Genomic DNA, 9,445 nt, shown 5'->3' with positions numbered 1-9,445 from the left:
CTCGCTCAGCTGCAGCTGGGGCTATGATGCGCCAAGCACACCTTGTCACGTATTTGAAAGCACTGCCTGACGAACGTTTCAAAGACGATTAAAGATCATATAACGGCAACAATGCGTCCAGCCCGGTCCTCTTCGTTCCTTCTTTTGTTTTTCGTAACTGATCTAAGTTCTGATGCAAGTGGAGACAAACAACTTATGTTAAAGCTGAAATTTACCAACGTACCCTGACGCCCGCATCTACATGACGTTACTGACCAGAATTGATACGTTACTCGATTACGACCGACGCTGAATACCCCCGGGTATGCGGTCCCCTTTGCCGTTAACTGTGAATGCCGAGGCGGCCGCAAATAGAACATGGTCGCAAATAAGAACCTCCAAAAGGAGGCCACATTAAGTTGTGGAGAGAAATTAAAAATAGCGAAAATTAAATGTATCAATGCGTATGGCACTTATTCATGTTCCCTACACAAGCAACAGCACCCTAGACGTGGCTCTACAGCCTACCAAATTTCCTACTCTGTTGAGCGTTTTGCTCAATTCCTTGTTCCTGTCCTTTTGTGCAAGTTGCACGAAAAAAAAATTGGCGGTGGTTTAGCTTTGCTTAAACCTAGAGTGACGCGATAGCTACATGTGGCCGAGATTAACCTGGTCACGTGACCAACCACGTGACGAACCACGTGATCAGCCACGGCGCCGTGCCGCCGGTAGCTGCTCCGCACCACGTGTCCAACCACGTGACAGCGTGGCGGCGCAGCCACAGGATGGCAGCAGCGGCACCGCCACGGCGCCGCCACGCTGAAGGCTCGAAATGCTACCGTAATGTAGCTATTGCTACAAAAACTCGTACAAAAATTCAAAAGGGCACTTTGCTTGACATGACAGAATACATTTATTATCACATCACATCATGGCGCAGAAAAAGTCTAAATGATCGCTAGAAATACACAATATCACTTATGCACTGAACCAGCTTGTGAAAGTGTCGGTTGTAAATATTAAGTATGACAAAACTTTACACTTTTTACATAGACGTGCACCACTTGCAACCGCCACACATCACTAGGCTGGTTGTGAGGAAAGGAGAAGTGCACTATCCGCGCTACAATGAGGTCAGCCACATAAACCGCGCTGTTTAGGAGAGAACATGGACAGCCAGATGTGCACTGCGATGGCATTTCAAACGTGTACTGCAGTAATTTTAAAACACATGTGGCCTAATTTTCATGAAACACAAAAAACGCAAAACAACACAGCGTGACACGATACAAAAAAGTATAAACATCTCATACATCAATGCACATACAGCGGGTAAATATTGCACATCGAGACAGATTATCACAAATATGGCGAAGAACGAAGAACATTAACAAAGCATTTCACACTCGCTTAGTCGGACAAGCGATACTGCGAGTTTTAGCACTGAATGAAGAGGCATAGTAAACCGTTACAAGCTGCAAGTGTGCACATACTGCAGTACAAAAATTTTTGGTGAATATTTCCTTAAAAAGTAAGAAATAATTAAAACTGAGGCATGCAGACTTGTGCAACGTCGCGAACAGGCAAGGGAACTTTTTGCTATTAGAAGTCAAGTCGGCTGCTGAACACATTGCTTTTCTCTTTCTTTGCGAAGCATTTCACGCAGTTTGGGAACTGATTTTACTTTCGTTGAAATGCCAGCAGCTTTCAATTCGGTCCGCAGTTCAACCGCGTCCATATCCTCGATGCAAGCGGGAGGTGTATCCTCGCGCTCCATTTCAGGAGCGCATCGAGCCCTGTTTGTGTGACTCTCTTCAATCATGCCCTCAGCCCAATATAAACGATCGTGTTTTTTGTACGCGCGACTTGTTACATGCGTGCTATTCTCAAGGCGATTTGCCATCTTCAGCGCACCGGCGGCAGCATTCCATTTATTGGATTTTGCATGATGCAAATGTTTCAGAATATCATTTTTTTTGTCAATGCCTTTGCTGGAAAACCACCCCAAACACTTGAATTCTTTATGCTTCTTTGAGGCATGACAGGCAAGAATATGCATATATGGCGTCATTCTCTCAGCCCCGTAACCCTTGTGCCCTAGTTCTCCAAGTCCTAAGTACGTTTTATGAAATTTTGTCGTTTCTTGCTCGATGCTTTCTCCGGTCGTGTTATGTTCAAAATAATCAAAAATGCGACTAAGCATTTTTCGAAGTGAGATGATTTTGGTTTCTGTTTCCGGGCTGAGTTTTCCAATGAGCCTCTCTGGCAGCATTTCGAGCAGGCGCTCGCAGGAGTCTCCTTGAATACAGGTAAATTTTTTTCCTTTTCTTTCGTCCTGCCACAGTTCAAATTTTATACCACAACTGTTAATTTAACAGTACCTCTTGCTGGGCTAGTTGGTGTAACATCGTGTGACAAAAGTAAAACAGCGCTAATTTTTACACAAACCACACAGAAACACAAATCACGCAGCGCCCGTCCTGTCTCGTCTTTCTGTGTAGTTTGTGTAAAAATTAGCGCTGTTTTACTTTTGTTACAAGCTGTTAATTACCTGTAGAATCGCTTCCACGTGAGTGGCCTTGGTGTTTAAGTTCGTAACTTTATCGCGGTTGTCTTTGTCAATTACTTCAGCAATCAATCCATCTACCAGGCGATTAACGACTCTAATGCGCGTGGGTAAAATATCTGGAACCACAAAAGCAGGTTCTATGTTGAATAGGGGAACTACTTTCATTCCGTGTTCTTCAGCAAGGCCGTCCTCTCTCATGTTTTTTAGAGTGCGCAGAAGAGGCGGATTATTAAACTCCTCTGTGTTCGCCCCAGCTCTGCTTCGTTCCTTTAAATTTGTACGACAGAAAGGACATGGGTGTTTAGAAGATGCTGACTGCATTCCTTGAACCATGAGCAAGAATTTTAGATCTGATCCCAGACAGAATATGACCGGAACTTCCTTTCCCTCCAAGCTGACACTTCCCCTTTTCACAACACCGTTAACTTCGTCAATCAAATCCTTCAGACTTTCTCTAATCAGAATATAGGTTTCAGAAACTTCGACGACTGCGAGCAGGTGATGAAATATATGGCTCTGCAGCCTCCAGCTGCTGTCAATCAGGAGAAAAGAGAGAGTTGTCCAGCTTGTTCGTTTACTAACAACACAGCCATCTCCTGTTTATTAACCAAAATTGACTGCGACCTGAGCTTTTCTCCTGTCATACCTCTATTGACTGCATACTCCGCAACGGCATCTTCAAGTTCGTGCACAAAAGACACCTGAGCGCCAGCCGCTTGTCCTGGAGTTTTAAACACAGCAGTGTTTTTGTCTAGTTTTTGCCTGTACGAATTGATGACAAGGAGCAAGGGTAAATTAGGGACAGTTGAAGACATTTTTTTCCCAAAAAAACATTGCTTACGAAGTGGTTGTCTAAGAGCGCGGTAATTGCACGGACGCTTTTCTTCTCGGGGGAAGAAAGATCCTGATAGTCAGTTTTACCATTACCGCGGTATTCTTTTTTGATACCTCGCGCTACACAGATGCCGTCAATGTCAGAAAAAGTAATTTTGTGCAGTAGCCCTTGAAGGTCTTCTAAAACCAACTGGCATAAGTTCAACCCATAGCTTTCTAAAATTTCTCCTAGGACTTGAACTATCACACTGCCTGCAGAATGCAGCTTTCTTCCATCGGTGCTTTTCGAACCTTCCCCGACCCTTTTTCCGCAGTTGTTGAGCAAGCGGCAGTTTTTTGCCTCTGATGACAGGCTTTTGTTTTCTTCTTGTAGCTGAAGGCATTTTTCCTCAAAATCTTGAATGAACCTACGTAGTTCAGAAAGAGACCGCTCTGATACACCCTCCATTAGCTTCATTTCTTCTTGTAAAGCTTGAATAATGATGACCTTGATATTGTTATTTGGATTTTGAACAGAACTTTTCTTATCGAAGGGAATGTTTACATGGCGCTCTTGATTTAAGGGACCCCTCTTTTGCTCTGCCTTTAATTTTTCTGTGTTGAGTGTCTACCGAGGTGCAGATGCTTCTAAATTTTGTCTCTACTGCAACCTTTAAACTCTCTGGGATGGACATGCGATGTGGAATCAAAGAGGTTATTGCCTCAAAGTACGATTTCTCCAAAAGCGTTTTTTTGCTAAAGGTTTTAAGAACTGTTTTATTTGTCAATATAAATGAAATGCAACATTCAGAAATCTCTAAGCGCAAAGGTCCCGAACTCATTTTTTAAGAAATTCTAAACAACACAAATTGAAATGCAAGAATCAATACTATATCGAAAAAAAAACAAAGTTACAAAACGTATGCTGTAAACATATATGTGAAAGGCGGAGGACTCACTAAACATAAAACAGGACATATTTTTGTGGGTTAGGTTCTGCATGCAACAATCTTCGACACAAGGAACATTTGCAGACTTTCCACAGGATAGCCGTTTGGAAAGAGCTTGCAGGCTTTCTGTCGTGTCACAGTAGCCTTCACCGGCACTGGAAACTCAATCGCCACTACACTGCCGAGTTTCGTTTCTCGAGTATGCCGCCCAAAGGGAAGGTTTAGCTTCAAAAAGTCTGCCTCACAGCAAAGAATCCAACCCCTTTCGAGCCGTCTTCCTTTCCTACTGAAAACCCCTCTAAAGTTGTCCACGTCTATGTTCACCTTGACAGGCTGGACCGACGGCAGTTTTAAAGTTTCTTTTGAATAGCGTAAATGAATTCCTCAGCAGCAGCTTCCAGTCGTCATGGTGATGGCTTGCTTGGGTGATTAAATTCCCGGAGACAGGTGCCGTTCAGATTTTTTCTTGGTTCAACGGAGCAGTGCCATTTGGAATATCCTTACCATTTAATAAGGTATCCATTGCTCTGTAAAAAAAAGTTGGGCTGAGGCTTAGCTAAAGTGTTAAGCCTGGATATCTCGAAGCGAAAAGCTTCGTGGCGATGCTCGTGGTTTAGCTTAAGGTTTCATACATAGGGTTAAAATTTGGGTATACCTTTCTAGCTTTTCCAAAACGTGTTGTCTTAGGTATACAAAGCTTGTACAATCGTTATACAAAGCTATTAAAATCTCCAACTCCCACGCTACCACTTCTGGGTCTTCTCCTCCTCCTTCCATGGCGGAAGGTCAGACGACGGAGTCAGCGCGCTGTGGCCACGACGGCTGCGGCAGCAGCGACCACCTGCGCTCTGCGTGACGTCACTCGGTTTCGCGCATGCGCAGCTGTGGCAAATCTGTAGTGTGGCTCACGCGAAGCCCGGTGTTGACGAGCCTAGCGAAGCTTTTCGCCGCTTCAAAAGAAGCGAAAGATGACATGGTGAAACACTTAGCGCAAGAAAACTCACACACGCCGAGGAATGAAAAAGCGAAGCACAAGTGAACCAAAGAGAAGACAAAGGAAAGATATGTCACTACGAAATGAGGAGCCAATGAAATTGAATGGTAATTTGTGCAAATGTTAACATATCCATTTGTGACGAAATGAGTGCCTTAGAAGACTTTAGTTACTGGGAAATTGAAGTGTTTGCTCAAAATCTTGACCGCGTTATCTACCTTACTGGACTCAGGCTGCCCACTCAGCGCGAAAAAATATATTTATGAAAAATGCGTTGTCTTTGGCATCATCGCTAAGTTTAGAAATCCGACTGTTCAAAACTGGCGGTATACCAATAGTTACGGAGGCATTTTGTTATAGGAAGTATCCCTGACTGCTGCGCTTGGGACCTCCTGCTGTCCAAATTTACCAAGCCACTAATTTCTTTAACTCATTTTCGTCAATGAAAACCTAAAGAAACCTAAAGAAAACCTGATCAAGACGCCTTTGAAATTTGTATTACTCGCAGCTTATATATATTTAAGCTACCAACATTATTTCAAACATGAATAAACAAATGCAAAACGATAAATTTTTGCATTTTCCTGGGCTCTCTTATAAAGATAACATCGGTAACATATACCAGGTGTTACAGGGAAGACTAAGTCATTATCAACAATAGGCTTTCTGGGTTAAAAAATTGGACTGTGGATTAGCTCAGCTAACAAAACGAAAGCTGTCGGCGTTCATTATGTTTATTGGCGTTGGCGCTAACAACGGTCTAGACTCCGATGATTTTGTGGAAAGGAAGGGCGCATATAACTGGCCACCTGGGTCAGTGGACGCCTCAATCGCGCTCTGAGTTACATGGCGGTGGTGAGAGAGATGTGGGCTGCATGCATTAGCGCTGACAACGTGGTGGCAGACACGCGGCACTGCAGCATTAGGCCACAGCGTTCATTGGGCGACCAACCTCTCGCGATCAACCATTAATTTACCTGCCACCTGCCAGGGCGGCAGGTAGTTGAACCACAGCTAATTTTGTTTTATCCAGGAGGCTTGGCAAGATCACGTGGTCAGGCAGCAGCCGCTCCGCGGCTGTGGAGCCCCTGCGCAACGACGGCGAAGACTCGGCTATGCGGCGCGGCGAAGTCACGTGATGCGTTGCTATGGCAGCGGCGCTGCAAAGACGTTCAAGGTCAAACGTGAGGCGACGGCGAAATCGCCCCGACGAAAGTAGGAAAATCTTTCGCTTTTAAAATATGGATTTTTCGGCATAGTATACCAGTGTTCGCGGGCACCGGCTCTCCGGGGTCCGCGAACTGTAGTTAACTGGTAGTTACTCAGCAGTTAACCGGTAGGTAACCGGTAGTAAGCTGGGTTACTAATTCGGATATTAACTTTTTAACTATTAGTTAGGCGCCTAGTTGCAATTAGAGATATGTAGCTCGTGATTACTAATATCCGTATCAGCTTTTAGAATTTCGAAAACGCGATTACCCTCATCGCAGAGGCGGGCGGTCGACGAGACGAGGCGGTGGCCTCTGGTGCAGATTTCTTTTCAAGTCTAGTCCGAAGCGCTCTCGCAGCCATCCGACGAGCAGAGGTAAGGGCAGGGCAGCCCACACCTGATATGAAGCTGCTCAATCTGCGCGAGAAGAGATCGCGCAGAGCGACGGGCGCGACGGACTGACAGAGCCGCCGATTGGACTGTCAACAACCGCCTGTACGCGGCAGCGCGCCGCCACGCCAACAAGCTATACCGCCGGCAGTGGGCTTCACTATGCCAAAGGATGGAGGAAGATGTCAGCTCGCGGAGGCTGTTTGACACCCTGCGGCGCATCACGGAACCACGGGCAGACCGTCAACCTCTGGCCGCCCTCGCAATCTCCAGCGGGTTCAGCTTTGACGAGTTGGCAGAGCGGTTTGCCGACCGGTTCGCGCCGCCCGGCCCCGCAAACGCAGCTAACATAGATGCTACTGAGAGCCCCAGAAGCGACGCCACTCCCTCGTCCGTCGCCTCGGAAGGTCCATGTGATGCGCCGTTCACCGCGGCAGAACTGAACAATGCGCTGCAGCGCTGCCGCCGCCGCTCAGCGCCCGGACCGGACGGGATGACATACCAGATGCTGCGAAACCTGGATGCGCAGCAACGACAGATCCTCCTGCAGCACATCAACCTGGTGTGGGAACGCGGAGAGCTACCAGAGGATTGGCGAACCGCGGTCGTTTGTCCCATCAGAAAGGCAGAGCGCCCACCTATACGGAGCTGAGCGGATACCGGCCAGTGGCATTAACATCGGCGGCAGGTAAGATCATGGAGCATATGGCGTTGCAGCGTCTGAACGAGCGAGCTGCGGAGGCTGATTTGTTTGACGAGCGGCAGACGGGTTTCCGTTGGATGCGGTGCACGGCTGATTCTATATCGGACGTTGTTACAGCGCTGGAGTATGCCAGGACAGCAGGCCAGGCTGCGCTGCTGCTGCTACTGGACGTCTCGGGCGCTTTCGACAACGTTCACCGCGCACCAATTCTCGCGGTGCTTGAGGGGGCCGGTGTGAGCGGCCGCCTTGTGCGATACGTTCACGGCCTCCTGAGCGGGCGCACCATGCGCGTACGAGTAGGGGGTAAGGCCTCCAAGCCTCGCCCGGTGGACATGGGCGTGCCGCAGGGCTCTGTCTTATCACTATTTCTGTTTAATGTGACCATGTCGGTGGTACCGGCCTCCCTCCCGACGAGCGGCCGAAACCTTGAGTGCATGCCCTTATATGCAGACGACATAGCTCTGTGGTGCCGGGGAGCACCGGGCGAGGCGCTCCGCGCACGGGGGTGCCTTCAGGGAGCTCTGACCGCAATCTATGCCAGCTTGAGCGGTCTTGGTCTGTCGCTGAACGCGGACAAATCGGTGTCCATGGCCTGCGTTTCACGCTCGCGCGCGCACCTTGCGCCATTGTCTCTGGACGGGACTCCGATTCCTTGGCGTAAATCGGTGCGGTACCTTGGCCTGGACATCGACTGGCGCCTTTCCTTCCGCCTCGCGGCGACCAAGGCCTGTCTGCAGATGAAGAGGATCACCGCCGCCGTGCACAAGCTCACCGCTTGAGGCCAGGGCATCTCCCAGCAAGCCGCGCTACGGCTATAGAATGCCGCAGCTTTGGGGGCGGTGCTCTATGCGCTGCCGCTCGTCACGGTACGCAAACCGTGCTGGAAGAAACTCGAGCTCCAGCACCGCATGTCCCTGCGCGTGTGCCTAGGCCTGCCCAAAAACTCGCAGTGCGCCGCAACGTTAGCCGAGGCAGGAGCGTGGCCCCTTGAGCTCCAAGCAGCGCGCAGGGCACGGATTCACATCGACCGGCTTCACCGCGCACCGAACGGCAGCTCGCTGCTGCAGCGTATGCGCTCGCACCCGCGCTCACGAATGGGCGCGGCGCTGTTCGAGTATGAGCAGTTGACTCAAGGCCCACCCCCTACGGCTCCTGCGCACCCTGGCCTGCTGCTTCGGAGGTACAGCGAGAGATCATCGGCATCGCGGGAAATCGGAGCACATCCCTCTGTGCTGTGCAGCAGTTGGCCAGAGCCGTCATACACGATGAGCTCCAGGACCATCTCCTCGTGTACACCGACGGCTCAGTGGCCCCGCGACAGCTGCTCCCTTGCAGCGGCGGCTACCATCCCCGCCCTGCGACTGCACAGCCAGCAACACGCAACCTTCCTGGGCTCCTCCACCACGGCGGAGTTGATGGGGATCCGGCTCGGGCTGGGCCTGCTACTCACCCTCGGCCCTCCGCCACCCAGGAGTGCTCTTCTGTGCGACTCCCGCGCCGCCCTCAGCCGCCTGCAATCTAACGGCCGCGGTACCCCACTAGTGCGGGAAATTCGCTCGTGCATCGAGCGCCTCGCGCAGAGAGGATGTCCAGTGCGTGCACAGTGGTTGCCCGGTCACTGCGGTCAAGCAGACGACCTTGCGACCGCTGAACATCAACTACCTGCCAGCGATCTGCCCCTTGCGCTGGAGGACGTGCGTGCGGCCATCCAGGACCATCTCCGAAAGCAGCACCCCGACCCACGCATCGCGGGAGGTGAGCGCATCGACAGTGTCACCGGCTGTCGCGCACTTACACGGTCACAACGTGCAATGATCCTCCGCGCGCGCATTGGCTG

The sequence above is a fragment of the Amblyomma americanum genome, chromosome 1 (assembly GCF_052857255.1).
Source record: "Amblyomma americanum isolate KBUSLIRL-KWMA chromosome 1, ASM5285725v1, whole genome shotgun sequence".
NCBI lineage: Eukaryota > Metazoa > Arthropoda > Arachnida > Ixodida > Ixodidae > Amblyomma > Amblyomma americanum.
Note: the sequence above shows the minus strand (reverse complement) of the source record.